This window comes from Spermophilus citellus (assembly GCF_964194105.1).
Source record: "Spermophilus citellus genome assembly, chromosome: 14".
In the NCBI taxonomy this organism is placed as follows: Eukaryota; Metazoa; Chordata; class Mammalia; order Rodentia; family Sciuridae; genus Spermophilus; species Spermophilus citellus.
In genome coordinates, this window is record NC_138194.1 from 3,292,917 (window position 1) to 3,310,116 (window position 17,200).

The following is a 17,200-nucleotide window of genomic DNA, read 5'->3' on the forward strand; positions in this document are numbered from 1 at the left end:
AATCTTAAAACTACAACAATCTGAGTATGTCAGGATTATACCTCCCATGCAATATTTAAAATACATTTAACTTTCCAATACTTTTTATGCACTATGCAAATAGTGAGAAAATGAAGACTTAAATACAATGCAACATATAAAAATTTCAGGAAGAGCAGAAGGTTCTATTTTATAGATGTCCAGTCAAGTGTTTCCTGAAGCTAACTTTGACAGACAGCACTGGACCGAGAGGAAGATGCACAATGTCACGCCTTCTCCTCTTCAGGTCACTTGGGCATCAAGATCCAAAGCTCCCTTGCTCTCTTATGAAGACCATAAGCCATGTTCACAAGCTCCATGACGTGGCCTCTGCACAGCAGGTCATTTGGAGTTTTGCTCCAGCACCAAGTACTCTGTCTCTGACATTCTGGAGGTGTTAGTGATCTGGGTGAGGTCTGTTTGGGCAGAATACTGTAAGGTAAAGGCCTTCATCAGCTTGTACCTGTACTTGTAGTTGATGAAGCTGTAGAGCACAGTATTGGCGCAGCAGTGCACCAGGGACAGGCACTGTGTGACATGTAGTGCTGTGAAAAGCATGTTCTCCAGCTGGCAGGTAAAGGGGAGGTAGTGCAGGATGGAGAAGATGTCCAGCAGCGCTGCCACGTGGTAGGGGAGCCAGCACACAAAGAAGACCACCACATAGGAAAAGATGATCTTATGGATACTCTGATTCTCCTGATCACCAGAGGCTGAGATGGCCCTGGAGAGCAGGAAGTAGAAGACAGTGATGACGGAGAAGGGGACAATGAAGCCCAAGACAATAGAGACAAGCTCCATGCCGATCAGCCACTCCTTGATGCTGTGATCAGGGTAGAACGACCAGCAGAAGGTCTCGTTGTTGGAAGCAGACACCACGGTATTCAGGTAGTAGGTGTCGGGCAGAGACATGCTCAAGGCCAGCAGCCACACCAGAACACACACGATGTGGTGCACCATCTTCTTCCTGCGGCTGGAGGTGCTGGTGAAGTAGGTGACGGAGCGGTAGCGGTCGATGCTCATGCACGTGAGGAAGAAGATGCTGCCAAAGAGGTTGACAGAGAAGATGAAGTGCGTGACCTTGCAGGTAAGCTCGCCCATGTGCCACTGGTTGTCCTGCACCAGGCTGACTACCCAGATGGGGATGGTGATGACCACCCACAGGTCCATGAAGGCAAGTTTCAAGATGTAGCAGTGGGTGTCATAGCCTGTGGTCTTGGCCTGGATGTTCACCCAGACCACCGCAGAGTTGGCAATCATGCCGATCACGAAGATGAAAATGTAAATGAAGGAAAGTGTGTAGAGCAGGATGCTTTGTGGGGCATGGTGGGGTACTGCACTGTGTCGATCAGGATGCAGTGGCTGCTGTTGCATGGCCAGCTGATGTCAGAGAAATTTCCTGGCTCTGTGTAGTCAAAATTTCCTGGCTCTGTGTAGTCCATGGTAGGGGGAGTGAGAAGGACCTACAGCAACCCAGAGAGATGGGAGAGAAATCACTCATCAGGAAACCTTGATTTCCAGTCAAAACACTTTTCTGGGGTCCTAATAAGGCCCAGCAATTTTGCCCAAGTTCTGAGGTGTCTCACAAAGAAAGGAGAAAAGAAATCAATCACAAGAGAACTGTGTCACATAAACAAACAGCCAGAGTCTCATTGACACATTGTCCAAAGACAGACACAATGTTGGTTTTCTATCTTTCATTGGCTGTCTTCTCCAGACACCATCAGCCTGGCTGTGCCCAGAGTGTGAAATCAACATGGTACAGGGCCAAAGAAACATCAGGCTGCTGAGCCTGGCCACAGCAGTGATGGAGGCCTGCTCCTTCTCAACAGGGAATGGTGATTCCTCCAAGAATGGCAGGTTGGTCTACCCCTGGAAAGCTAAATTATAAGCATGCCACTTCAGTGTCTGGATGAGAGTATTTAAAATGCTCAACACAATTTGCATTTAAAACATGACTTAGCACTTATAACCTTTCTGGAAAACTCATGTGCAAACCTAGATCATTAGCAACTTCACTTAACCCATGAGGCCACTTGGAGCTTGGCCAGCATGTGTGCGATGCCCCATAGCCTAAATGCACTACAAAACCACAGGCTGGAGGCTGGCTGTGCCACATCAGCTTGGGGCAACCAACCAGCTGCCTTAGGCCCTGGCCTTTGCATAGTTTTCCATTTCATTCTTTATTCAACTGCTTCAGGAACAATGTGTGCCTAGACCCAAAGCACAGAGGTCACTGCCTACTGCCTTTTTGGAGGGATGATGATTTGCCAGCTTCTACCTGCTAACCCTACCTTAGGCCAGAAAGCTCCATGGTCAGCTCCTCACAGCCAGCAAGCTCCATGGTCAGCTTCTCATAGCCAGCAAGGGTTCGGCCAAAGGTAGCGTCAGTTCTAGAGTGACTTTCCTCAGATTCTGTGAGAGCTTCCAGGAGCTGTCCTCGAGTGTCCTTGTGTACCTTGAAACCCTGAAGTCCTTCCAGGATGTGGTACCCCCTCAAACCTCACTGCATGCTGTGGGGAGTGATAGACAGGGACACCAGACTTGACTTGTCCCCTCTATGTAGGTGGCAGTTCTGTCACTTGCCACAGGTGGTGACTAGCCAAGATTCAGGCTACCATGGGTTACTCAAAGTGACTCCATGTTACCCATAGCAAATTCTGCAGGATCCAGGACAAGAGTCAATGTGTGCCAGGTGGCCTTGCCAACTGTTTCATAAACCAAAGCAGGAACATTCCAAGCTTGGAATTATGGCTCCTCCACCCAATATTGTCCAACATAAGATGTATTGGTTATCCTGACTGTGTCTGCTGCACTAGGACAGCTTCACCCCCCTCAGCATTACCTTAGGGACAAAGGGCCTATCCCCAAATATGTAGGGGCATACATATTACTCAATGACCTGTCACCTGCAACTGTCCAGGAGAAGCAATCAGCTTCTCCTCTTTAGCAGAAATGCAAATCCTCATCTTGGCTCTTCTCCACTTGGGAAACTGGCTTTTACTGTTGCATAACATTCACCCCTAAAGAGGGCCCAGGAGCCCACAGAGGACATGGAGCTGAATCAGGCCCTCCTTATGAAAGCATGGAACAGAGTCCCTAACTATGGAGGACACCTGCTGCCTACCTCCACAGCCTCAAAACTTAACAGGTGGCCCACTCCTGAATCCCAACCAGGAAGACTGTGGGAGGCCTGGCAGCTCCCTCTGTGGGAGGTAGGGTATAGAGGTGGTTGTAGGATCCCCTCCTGGTGGTCCAACCCAGGCTCCATGTGCAGATAGAAGGCCTGAGCATCCCAGGGTAGTGATATACCCTCTGCTCTACAATGGGTCACCGGCCCAGCAGCCAGGAAGTCCCCACATTCCAGTGACCCCCAGTGTTTGGAAGCTGACATTCAGGCACAGGAGGCCACTCACAGGGGGAAACATGGAATAAAGACATACAAACCCTCATCAGCAGATGTCCTGTCCTAAGACAGCTTCAAGGATTCCAAAAGGATATCTGCCTAACAAGGCTGTACAGGGTGATGCCAGAAGATGGGCTCCTGGCCTCCCAGACTGGCCTCGGTTTATCCAGCCAGCCCCAAGCTGCCCTGAAGATACTCCTGACACCTCCCCTAGGACACAAAGTGTCTGCATAGACCCTCACCCTGCACCTGTGAACCCAGATGGATGCTGCCTCTGCTCTTTCACATGGCTCCAGCACAGAGGCCTCTGGCAGCAGCCCTGCTTCTTCCTTCCCATTTCCTTAAAATGGAACACATTTGCAGTTTGACTTAGTTTAAGGCACTATTTCACCCCCAAATCTCATCTGCTCTCATAGTCACCAGAAGTAGAGGAGCCCCACAGGCATGGAAACCCAAGAATGCTCTGTTGGAGGTGGTTGTGGCAATTCTCTGCCCTACTGGCACAGCCTGGGTACTTGGCAGGGACAGCACTAAATCCTAGAGCCCAAAGAAATGAAGGATCCTGAGCCTTTGATAGCCTGCACTAGGATTTTAACCCATTTGCCACTCTCTCACATCTGGGATGCTTTTCTGGCCTGCCCTCCCTTTCCCTCCAGGGCATGCACACTGTGGCCCTGATGCAGTCCAATGAGAATGGTCCCAGACAAGGGCAAGGACACAGAATAAGAGAAACCTCCTCCTGGGGCTGAGCAGTGTTCTTCTAGGCCCCTCAAGTCTCCCCCAAATCAATTCTGACACATCCCTTGCACCTGGCAGCTGCCAACCTCCAGTATCTTCCAGGCCAGAGTGGACTTGGACAATGGGAAGGCTCAGGGACTCTGATCCAGCCCTGTTGCTTCCGCCTCTGCCCTCTGGGCCTGGAGTCTCACAGGATTTATGGGACAGGCGTGCCAGTCTGCAGTCACACCCTTCTCTCCCCTAAGGGGTTGGGAGTGGCACCACCATGGAAGGTGTGGAGCAGAGACACAGCTGTTACTGCCCAAGGTTGAAGCAAGCAATGTGTGAGTGTGTGTGTGCACAGGGAGAGAGAGAGAGAGTGGAGGAAAGAGCATGAGAGAGAGCAAGCACACATGCTATGTCTGTCCTCATCAAATCTGAATGTAAAAGACTCTTTTTTAATTTTTTTAAGAGAGAGAGAGAGAGAGAGAGAGAGAGAGAGAGAGAGAGAGAGAGAGAGATATTTAATATTTATTTTTTAGTTTACGGTGGACACAATATTTTTATTTTATTTGTATGTGGTGCTGAGGATCGAACCCAGCACCCTGTGCATGCCAGGCCAGCATGCTACTGCTTGAGCCACATCCCCAGCCCTGAAAGACTCTTTATTGATTCTATATTGTAGCAGAAATACCAGAATGTCAAAACTATTATTACAGATGAAAAATTGGGGATTAAAAATTTATTTGATTAGCTTTTCTATTCCTTTACTTTCACCCCTCTCCTAATTCTGAAGTGATTCTTTAGAATCTATATTAATCAGATTTTCTGAGAAAAATCACCTTAAAAGGAGAAAATATTTGTTTCTGCCTGGTTTCAGCCCTTGATGGCTTGGATCTGTTGTTTGGGGCTTGTGGCAAGACAGAATATCATGTCAAAGAGAATGTAGTAGAACCAAACTGCTCACTTCATGGCTGCCAGGAAAGAGACAGAAAGGGAAGGGTTGGAGTTGGGTAAAAGTATAACCTTCAAGGGCACAAACCCAATGACTTCACTTCCTTCAACTAGGCCCTACATCCTACATGGTCCACCTCCTGGAAGTAGTGCCATCAGCTGGGACCAAGCCTTCAGTATATGACACTTTTGAAGGACAATGGAGATCAAACCATAATAAAATCCCATAAGGATTACAGCCTAAAAGTCATTTGAAAACTCAATTCCACAATATTTTTATAGCATCCTACAATATGTTCATATTCTGCTTTAAATTATTATAGAGCAAGAAGGGGCTGGGCATATAGCTCTGTAATAGATTACGTGCCTAGCATGCTCAAGGTCCTGGGTTCCATCCCTAGTGCTACAAAAAGAAACAAGGAAAGTTCAGTGCTTCATGAGGTATTTGTCTAAATCTGAACAACTCCAGCCCTTAAAGATCCTAATACTACCTAATGAAGTAAAGAGAACAAGTGTCTTCCATGTGGAAACCCTTCAAATGCTTGAAGTCAACTATGTTATCTCATTTCAGCCTTCTTGAAGTTAATATTTTAACTCATTCAAAAATCATTTTGGGACACCTACCATACACACTATGTAACATTATTGTCTGATCTGATTTTTATAATCCAATCCTGGCAGGATTTATAATCATTGTAATATCTGTTTTGGAAAAAAAATGGATGTTTTACTTCTTTTTAAATACTCTTTAAAAACTTAAAAATTACTGGAATTATCTGTTTCTTAAATACTTGGTAGGTTTCTCCATGAAACTGTCTTTTTTAAATGCTATTAGACATTTTTCTACTCTTATCTTATGGAAAGTTGTACATTTAGATTATACACACATACACACACATAATATAAGTCATAGAACCAACTGTATTTATGAAGAGGGTTCATTCATAATCCTGCCAGTTTGTCTTTAATTTTCCTCTTCTGGCAATACCAGGAATCTCCTAATGGCCAAAAGTTATGTTAATTCTTTGTGCATAATTCTCAATACCTTTCAGTTTCATCTTTTAACACTGCCTATCTTAATCTCTGTACTGCAACAATCAACTGCCTATAATTTCTGTCACTCTTTGTCTCATTTTATGCTTTTGTGCCTTTTATTCACATTGTTTTATTTGCCAGAATTGCCTTGTATCTATATATCATCACATTGTGCTATGTTGTCCTTTTTCAATATTAGGACCATCTTTTCCAGAACACCTTATTTGATTTGGATTAGTTATCCCTCCTCTTCTCTTAGAATAATGATTTATAGCAAGTGAATTCTAATGCAGGATCCTCAAAATCATGCCTTCCTGCTGACAAAAAAAAATCATTCTCTCCAATTTCCTACTATCATGAAAGCTACAAACTGTTTTGGTTGATTTGAACTTTTATCCCTTTCAATGCCTAGGGGACTGGATGAGTTATTCCTCATGTCTAGCCCAATGTATTATTTATATTGTTGTTTTTTGTTTGTTTGAACCACATCCCCATTTATTTTATGTTGAGACAGGGTCACATTAAGTTGCTGGGGTTGGCCTGGAACTTGTTTCAGCCTCCAGAGAGTCTGGGATTACAGGCATTCAGTACTTCACCCACTTTTTATTATTTATTTGATGCTGAAACTTAGTTCCCAAATCTGGCTAAGTTAAGGAGATAACCTTGATGAATTTTCCCTTCTTGATGCTCATTCAGAGGCATTGAATGTCACCTATTCCCAGGGGACAGAATCCCATTTTCCTCATGCTTCCCAAGTTGTTGCCTGTCCCCTAGCATGATGGAAAGTCATATAACTAGTTACTTCATTTTGATTATCTTTGTTATGTTTATCTTCGTCACCAAAAATATATAAGCCACCAGTGTTTTCTATATGAACACAGCAGCAGTAGATCTATTTTATTAACATATTAGAACAGAATGACAACCTTTCTTGCTGCAAACATAGCTGACAATCTATCACAACCATCTGAATGCCTCTATTTGAGTTCATGGCATGGATCACAAAATAGGAACTAGTAAGGAAATATTTTTCAGTCTGAGATTTCCGTGGAGAAGAGCTTCACCGAGCATCCTTCCCCCTTACATACCACACAGCTGGCCAAGTTCTGATTCATCTTGCACAGCCTGGCTTCAAAAGAACCATAAATATCTGTGTGTACTTACACACAAGATTAATTGGCCTCCACATTGTATGCCAGTGATATTATGCAACATCCAACAATAACAATCCACATAGGAATTCCAACATTCTATTCAAGCAAAATATTTGGCATTAAATTTAGAGCATGTTTACAATTTCTACATAATGATATGGCTCATATGTGTTTTACTCTGAGAATATAATATCCATGGCTTACAGTTTTCATTTCTCTTCACCTTTAATAGAAGAGTTTATCAATTTCACATTGAAAAGCAGTGCTTTTTATTTATTTTGTGAAATTCTCTGTACTTACCAAAGTGCTGCTTTGACAATTACCAAAAGCCTACAGTGGCTCGGGACAAAGTCAGTGACCCAGAAATTCATGCTCATAAAGTTCAAGATGCCGGTTCTCTGCCCACAAGCGTGAACTCAGAATCCGCCCAGCCTGCACCCACCCTAGGCCACCCTGGTAAGGACCCTGGTCTGTGCACACCTAAGCCCACCAAGGAGGCACTCCAGGCTTGTGCCCACCCCCCCCCCCAGTACCTGTGTCCATGCCCATGCCCATTCCCACATACCTTGTCCTGGAACAGGTACAGCTAGAACACCAGGAGCTGGGGTCCTGAGTGCCCACGTGGGCAGGGACCCAGCAGCTGCCACTTGGTGGGAAAGATCTCAGCCAGGCAGTGACATGGGTTGAGGTTCAGCGGCCTGGGCCTCAGAAATGGCCTAGAGAAGTCGGGGAAAATGCTTAGCTCAGCCCATGCCACCTGCACTGGTAGCTGCTCTCACCTTAGGCTGAAAAGAAAGATCGCCTGCCCACACACCTGCCTTCTGGTGAAGCCTCCTCGCCTGCCTGAGGAGGATTAGCAGAGAGAAGTGGCTTAGCGCTGGACCCGCCCCCTGGTGCAAGGCTATTTTCAAACTCACCAGGCCCGCCCGCCTGCAATTTCGCGGTCTCCCGCGCTGGCTGCAACCCCTGTGGACCTGCGATGGATACTGCAGCCGGCTTGGTCTGGGTACTCGCTCTGTGGATAGACTCCAGCGTGTTGAATCCCTGGTACAAAAACAAAACAAAGGGCTACCATATGAAAGAGAACGGAAGAGTCCCCCTTGTGACTTATTGTTACATTATTATTTTTATTTTGTGATATGGCCTCACTATGCTCTGAAACTAGCTCAGCCTTCTCAGTCACTGGGATTACAGAGGTATGGCACCACGAAAAGGATGTAGGTTCAGTTCAGGATATGTTCGTTAATGTTAGACTCTGTAAAGTCAATTATTTGTGCTAAATATTTGAGAGTGACCACTCCAAGAACAGAAATATTTGCATACATTTAAATATAGCCAAATGACATTCCATTGTGTAGAATCTCAGGAATGAGAATATGTGCTAGAATATACAAAACATGGATGAGAAGGAGCAGCTCCAATGTCGGCTAAGCTCTGAAACAGAGAAAGAAAAAATGGGCTGGAAGAACAACAGGCTGTGGGGAAAACTATAATTCTTTAAAATGTTCATAATTGTTTAACTTGGTGTCATGTCATGTATGCCTACATGTATGAAATATCTGGCACTTAGAAGTTTTTTTAAAAATAATTAATTTGAATAGTTTAAAATGTATGTGGTTATCAGAATGTGAACAAAGGAGCCACAACCCAAGAAAGGACTAAAATTTACTAGGACAATTCCTGCAGCACTGACCCACAGGAAGCCGGGGATTAAGAGCAAAGAGGACCTCATTTTGCCTGGGGTGGTAAGGACAGAGAATATACCCTGGAGGAATATGGCCTGCACCAAGACTGGAAGATGTTTGATAGAAGGGCAAGGAGCAAGCACCACACCACACCCACCTAGATGCAAGGGTGGGCATTTCACAATGGCATATGTCTGGGTGTGGCTGGAAAGTGCTGCAGACTAGATTAGGAACCTGGCTGACAAGCCCTGGGATACAGGAAGAGCCCCAGTGCTGTGCTCAGTAATCTTGAATAGGGCACATTTCTGGAGTGTTCACCCTGTGCCAGGAGACAGGCAGTGGCCTGCACATGCATTCTCTCTCTTATTTTTCCAGCAGTCCTTTGAAATGGCTACTGTCACTCCAATCTCACAAGCAAGAACATTAAAGCTGTGAGAAAATAAGTGTTATAAGTCTCACAGCACCCAATAAACAATAACAGGCAGAGTTCTTATGTAGGAGTCTCAGAGAAGACTACTTTCACAGACTGTAACCTGCAGGTGATGTGCAGAAATGAGATAGTAGAGCCACAGGCAGACTTGTCACACACAAAGCCCTGTGCAAGCCTTATTGCTGAGTATTTCTGCAAGAAAAGGAAGGAGATACACTTCAAAATCAAGAGTAGCACAGAGGTTTCTGGACACCAGACCAAAAAGGGTGGATGTATTTACTTTTTTCAAAGGCAATACTTGTTCTATTTCATGTAAAGCTTAGAGATAAGACTGGCAGAATTATAGGAAATATATGCAAATAAACTTGTCCTGATTAAAATTTCAACAAAAGAAACCTAGACTACTGACATAGCATTAAATGAGGTCCATTAAATGAGGACTGTTTTACTTAACTATATAGCCCTCCTAGCAATTAAACAAGTTAGTCTCAAGTTCCTAGTTTGTTGTTCTCAAGTGATAGTCAAATCAAGTGACAATTTTTTTTAAATATGAAGAGATGAGATATAAAGTATGCAAGAAAAATGAGAAGAATCAGTATGAACAAGAGAATGTGAAGACCTACTGGAAGGATGCCTGGGGTGGCCACACAGGATTGTCCATGTGCCAGGGTAGATAATGGATAATGCACATTCACAGCAGTGAACCCCATGGAGGGTTAGTTCCTGCTCCCTAAAAGTGGATTTTAAAGGCCCCAGAGATCCAGATGCCCTGCAGAGAGTGTGTAGATCAAATCCCCACAAAGAGAGTTCCGGAGTTCAGCCCAGACTAAACCCCAACCACTTCCACTCTAGATCTCTGCACCACCTCCACCATAGGAATCAGGGATTTGCCAGTACCCACCAGTCTATCACACTCTGCACCTGGAGAGAGAATGCTGAGAGCTACTACACCCAGCTGTGCCTCAGAGCCATGGCGATTGGCAGCTAGGTCAGGAACACATAGATGCCAGAATTAACAGTCCCTAGCCCTCCACCCAAGGGCTATCAAGCCAAGAATAAAGAATGACAACCCACCTCATTCCACTTTTCCCATGCACCCACCCCCCTTTATGGATCAGCATCCACATAACAGAGAGCACATTCAGCCTTTGTTTTTTGGGGATTGGCTTACTTTGCTTAGCATTATTACCCTGGGTACATGTATGACTACACATATGGTATGACACTGCATCATGTACAGCCAGAGAAATGAGAAGTTGTGCTGCAATGGTGTACAATGAATGAAAATGCATTCTGCTGCCATATAAACCTCATTAAAGTAAATAAATTTTAAAAAGAAAAGAATTAAAATCCAACCCTGCCCACAGTTCAGACCACCTCAGCAGAAACAAGCCCTTTGTTTCTCATTAAGATTTTCTTTTGTTTGTCTCATCTCCATCTCACTCTTTAAAACATATGCGCTTCTTTTTTTTTACTCTTCTTTTATAAAATGTTAAGCTTTCAAATGTCAATTCATTGTATTTTGTTATTTTTTACTTGTTATTTATTATTTATTTTCCATTCTGGGAGATTTTGTGTGTATACACACACACACACAGATACATATATACACATACATATATATATAGACACACACATATGCATATATATACAATTATATGTATATATAATTTTATTTTCACTTCAACTGATTTCCTCTGCATCTGTTTATTATTTAGCCTTGATTTGACATTGGTGGGTAATAATTATAGGTTGGGTATAATACAGGTGGGTTTGACTTGTTTTGATCTTACATTTGCTTGTTTGTTCACACCTTAATATTTATCCCTCTTATTACCTCATCTCTCTCTCTTCTCCCACTAACAACCAAATTTTCCCATTCCCTCTTCCTCTTTTTCATTTTAAAATACTTTCAATTTCTTATTACTCCTCTGTAGCCGACATCTGCTACCTACCTTATGCCTCTCCTATGTTCACATTTTTAACTAATTCAAACTTGCTCTTATCTTTCTACCCTATTTTTCCTTCAAGTAAGAAACAAATCCTTCTAAATAATAGAATTGTATAGTTTATGTAATTCCTACCCTTTTCATGTTCTGATTACTAATAGAGTGGGCAGCATAGTAAACACCTTCTGTCTAAAGACTGATCTAGTTCACAGTTTTTTAAATTGTTAATACTGTTGTTAAATGCTGGCCCCACTCATCCTATGTAGGTATTAATTAATGTTATAGATGTCAAGGTGACACCCGACATTTATCCTAAATCGGTACATCTGTTGCTAACATATAGGGTTTTGACAAAATTCTAGAAGAACAACCTGCCCAAATTGAGCCATGAAGACACAGAAAACATAAACAATCTGATATTACATAATGAAACTGAAACAACAGTTAAAAGTCTTCCTGCAACAATAACAACAAAGCTTGAGACCAGATAGATTCTCAGGTGAGATCTACCAGATGTCTAAATAAGAACTAACACAAGTTATTCTTAAATTATTCCATGAAATTGAAAGGGAAGGAACACCCCAAAATGCATTCTATGAATCCAGTATAACCCTGATACCAAAACCAGACAAAGACACATCAAGAAAGAAAACTACAGACCAATATTCTTGATGTACACAGATGCAAAAATCCTCAATAAACTATTACCAAAATCACATTCAAAAACATATCACGTGAGCTTCATCCCAGGAGAGCAAATTTAGTTCAATATATACAAATCAATACACATGATTCATCACTTAAATAGAAAAAAGGACCATATGATCATCTCAATAGATGCAGAAAATGCCTTTGGTAAAATCCAGCACCTATTCATATGAAAAACTACAGAAAGAAGGAACTTACCTCAACATTATAAAAGGCTTTATATAACAAACCCAAAGGCAGCATCATACTTAATGGAGAAAATCAGAAAGCATTTCCTCTAAAATCAGGAACAAGATATGGAAGTCCACTCTCATAACATCTATATAATATAGTTCTTAAAACTCTAGCCAGAGCAATCAGTCAAGAGAAGAAAATTAAAAGGATGAACATAGGGAAAGAACAAGTCAAACCATTTCTGTTTGCTGGTGTTATGGTACTATATCTAAGAACCAAATATATTCCACTTGAAGACTTATAGAACTGGTAAATGAATTTAGCGAAGTAGCAGGATACAAGGTCACTCACTACTCATAAATCAATAGCTTTCCTATATTCCAACAGTTATTCCACACAGAAAGAAATCAGGAAAGTTATTTGTTTCACAATACCATTTTAAAAAATCATAAAATATTTGGGAATTACTTTAACCAAGGAAGTTAAAGCCATAACAATGAACGTTGTAGAACACTGAAGAAAGAAATTGAAGTATACCTAAGAAGTTGGAAAGACCTCCCATGTTTTTGGATAGGCACAATTAATATTGTCAAAATGGCCCTACTACAAAATAAATATACATATTTAAGGCAATTCCCATCAAAATACCATTGACATTCATCACAGAACAAGAAAACACTGTCCTTAAATTTTCTGGAAGACTAAGAGACCCAGAATAGCCAAAGCAATTCTGAGCAAGAAGAGCAATGCAGGACGCATCATAACCCCCAATGTCAGTTATACTACAGAGTCATGGAAACACAAGCAGGATAGTATTGGCATTAAAATAAACATGATGAAAAAAGAAGGAAAAGAAAAAGAAGAAAAAATAAATAAACAAACATGATGAACGATGGAATAGAATAGAAAATACAAAGATAAAGCCAAATGTTTCCAACCACCTAATACTTGATAAAGTTGCCAAGATAATACACTGGAAAAGATATATAGCCTATTAAACAAATGGTGCTAGGAAAACTGAACATCAATATGTAGAAGAATTAAATTAGATTCATACCTCTGACCTTGAACACAACCCACCTTCAAGTGGATCAAAGACTTCGGAATTACACCAGCAACGTTGGGATTGCTAGAAGAAAGCATAGGATCAACACACTAACATCGTGGTACAGTCATCCACTCCATAAATACATAAAACCAAGAATCAATAAGTAGAATGCTATCAAATTTAAAAGCTTCTGAGTAGCAAAGGAAATGACTAAAAGCATGAAGAGAAAGCCTGTAGAGTGGGAGAAAATCTTGGTGGGCTAATCCCTTGACAGGGAATTAATATCCAGCATATATAAAGAACTCAAAAAGTTTAACACCCAAATAAATAATAAATAAATCACCCAATTGATACATGGGCAAAATAACTAAACAGACATTTCTCAAAAGAAGAAACACAAATCGCCAGCAAATATATGAAAATATCTCTAGCAATAAGGGATATGCAAATTAAAACAACACGAAGGTTTTACCTCACTCCAGTCAAAATGGCAACTATCAGGAACACAAACAATAATAAATGCTGGGAAGATGGGGGGAAAATACACACTCACACATTATTGTTGGGACAGTGAATTACTACAACCACTCTGTAAAGCAGTATGCAGTTAAAAAAAAAAACTAGAATTGGAACCACCCTATGAACCAGGTATCCCACTCCTTAGTATTTTTCCAAAAGAACTAAAATCAGCATACTATAGCAATACAGTCAATAATATAATCAATGTTTATGGCAGCACAATTCATAATAGCCAAATTATAGAATGAGCCCAGATACCTGTCAATAGATCAATGGATCAAGAAATCATGGTATATATACACAGTGGAGTTTTACTCAGCCATAAAGAAGAATGAAATTATGATATTTACTGATAAATATATGGAAACAGAACGTCGTGCTAAGTGAAATAAGCCAAACTCAGAAAAGCAAGGATGAACTATTTTCTCTCATATGTGGAAGTTATAGCAAAATAAAGAAAAGAAGGCAGACAAAGGAGATTTTATATCACAAAGACACAGGGAAGGTCAGTGGAATAGAAGGAGATTAAAAGGGGGAAGGAGAAGGATGGGAAAGGGAGAGAAAAATGGAAGAAATTAACAAAATCCTGTTATATGCATTTATGGATATACCCCAGTGAATTTCACCATATATATATATATATATATATATATATATATATATATATATATATATATATAGCACCAATCAAAATTCAATAAGTAAATGAGGGTAAAGAAGAGAAGTTGAGGAAGGAGAATAGGAGGAGGGAGTTTTGGAGGGAGGGGAGGAAACAGGGATTGAAATTAAGCTGCATGGATGTGTGATTTTGTCAAAATAAACCCATTCATTATGTATACCTGTAATGCTATAATAAAAAAAAAGATGTGGGGCCTAGTGGAAGAGAGTAGGTCATTGGTTGCATGTCTGTGAAGGGCTCTGTGGGGCTGCAGCTAAGTTCTATCTCCCCCTTGAACAACATGTTCCTCCCCGTGATCCTCACCATGATTGAAACCTCACCAATGGCTCAAAAGCAGCTAGACCCATCATCCATGTACGGGAACATTTAAATCATGAGCTACAATAAACCTTTCTCTTTCTGAGTTAACTATCAGGTATTTTGTGACAGTAAGAAAAAGTTCCCTAGCGTGCCCTGTGTCCACACATATCATATGATACTTGTCTTTTAACTCTTACTGATAACCCATTGACTCTCTTCTATGTGACCCCTTATTCTGTGCTTTTGGTTGAACTATTTCCTTGCTTTTATTTTTGATTTTGATCTTCATTACGTTTCCCTAAATAAATAAGCTTTGATTTTGAATCATCTTAAATTTCATTGAAGAGAAAGATCATATGTAAAGGTAATTATTTTTTTTCTCCCTTGGAAAATAGAATGTTCCTGACATTTACCCAATTCTTGTTGATATTCTTCCAGCAGGTTTGTATGAATTGTTAATATCTGGTGTATTTCTCTGTTTGTGCAATTTAATGTTATGCCAGTTACTAAATAGTTGTGATATAAGCCTTGAACTCATCTGTATGATTTCAAACAGTTCTAACTCATTTTCACTACTGTGTAAGGCCCCAGGATGTGAGCCTATGTGTGCACATGTTGCTTTGATTGTGTTGCATTTTTGGTGATTGTTAGGTGGGGTCAAGTACAATGCTGGGACTGACTTCTTTTTAACTGTGTCCTGGTACAAAATTCAGACATTTCTCTAGGGTACGTACCCAGAGCTGTGTCTTAAGGTATATATCACCAACTCTAATGGGGAATGTCAATTTTTTTTCTCTCTCAAAATGAAGTTCACATCCCCACCAGTAACCATGAGAGTCCTCAGTTATTCTTCATGTTCACAAACACATGAAAGTATTAGATACCTCAATTTGTCAATCGTATAAGTGCATACTGGTTCTTATGTTGTGGGTTTTTTAATATTTATTTTCGGATTACCGGTGAGATGATCAGTTTTTAATATGTTTGTTAATTACTTCTATACTTTTTCTCCTGCAGTGCTCCATCCGTTCTTTTGTCAATTATTTTTACTAGATTTTTCTGTAGCATTTTTATTTATTTGGAGGACCTTTTGTGCTTGGATAAGGCTTCTTTGTTATTCTCCAGCTCCCTGGCATATCATTTTACTCTTGACTTTGCTTAACTTTTTTTTTTACCCTCCTGAAAAATGTGATGCTAGAGCTGGCGACAATGGCTGTTTATATTAATATTCCCCCACTTTGCAGAGACATGGTTCTTACTTTGAAAGAGTTGCACACCTAAGGGTCAGCCTACCTGCAGGATGAATAATGAGTCCTTGGCTTAAGAGTCTGAATAAACAATGAACAATGGACTTGGTGGGGGAAAATAGACTTACATAATCCCTTGTCCATGTTCCAAGAGTTAATTTCCACTTGCTGCTATGGAAAGGAATAAATATGCCATTGCTTATGAGCAAAATGAATGACGGTGCACATGCCCGGAGGTTTCTGCATTGCTGATTTGCCTTTCAGAGGACAGAAATAATCTCCTGTGCCTAAAAATGTGTATGTTTTATTATTTGCTCTCTCCCTCTCTCTCTCTCTCTCTCTCTCTCTCTCTCTCTCTCTCTCTCTCTCTCTTTCCTAAAGGGAAATAACTGGGTCAGGAGCTGAAAATTGAAAATGAAGTAAATGACCAAGGAAGTGTAGGAGTCTTTGAATTCAGCAGCTACTTTGCCAAATGCATCACAACATTTGCGACATCTGGGAGGGAAAACCCTGGTGTCCCTGTGGGCATATTAACTCTCCTTTTCCCAACCCCCCTGCAGCTACTCAAGTAAAGTGACAGGCAGGTACATCATGACCACACGTGAGGTATAAATCACAAGTTCCCGTGCCCTTCGGAAACTTATTCAGCATCAACCTTTGCACCAATACACTAAGGCATAATAGTTGATAATTTATGAGTGTAACTTAAAGGAAGCAATTCTGCTTTTTGTGATTATGGTGGTAAATAAAAGATTCCCAGTTCTCTCTGACTTACTCTGAAGTTAAGTTTAACATTCCCACCCCTCTTTGTGTTGTTTGTGGATATCAGCAAGCAGAGTCAGAGAGGTGACAGATACAAAGAGAGTTGTCAGTGGCAATGGAGAAAGACAACGACAATAAAAACGAGGGGAATAAAGTTGAATAGGTCCAGATTTTAGATTTTTGTTCTTTGTGGTTTTGGTTATTTTTTCCCCCTCAAAGAAAATGCACAGGACAATAAAGTTATATGCATACTGACACAGTATAGCTCCAAGTGCAAAGGATAGGCTGATAAAAGCCTTGAGCAAAGACCTGGGTGGAAATTGCTTTATGATTTCATGATTAAGATATTATGAAGGGAAATTTGCTGCCTTGATGAATGAGAGGTAGTGGTATGGGCCGAGCACTCACCTGAGACTCT

General features: G+C 41.3%; 1 pseudogene across 1 annotated transcript; it reads right to left on the reverse strand.

Moving 5' to 3' along the window:
• Positions 1–360: 360 nt before the first annotated feature.
• LOC308633204 (atypical chemokine receptor 3-like) lies at positions 361–16,164 on the reverse strand (annotated as a pseudogene). The gene is made up of 4 exons: positions 16,149–16,164; positions 8,199–8,325; positions 4,222–4,338; positions 361–1,478 (listed from the first exon to the last, which is right to left on the reverse strand). The product of its transcript is annotated as an atypical chemokine receptor 3-like (transcript).
• Positions 16,165–17,200: the final 1,036 nt, after the last annotated feature.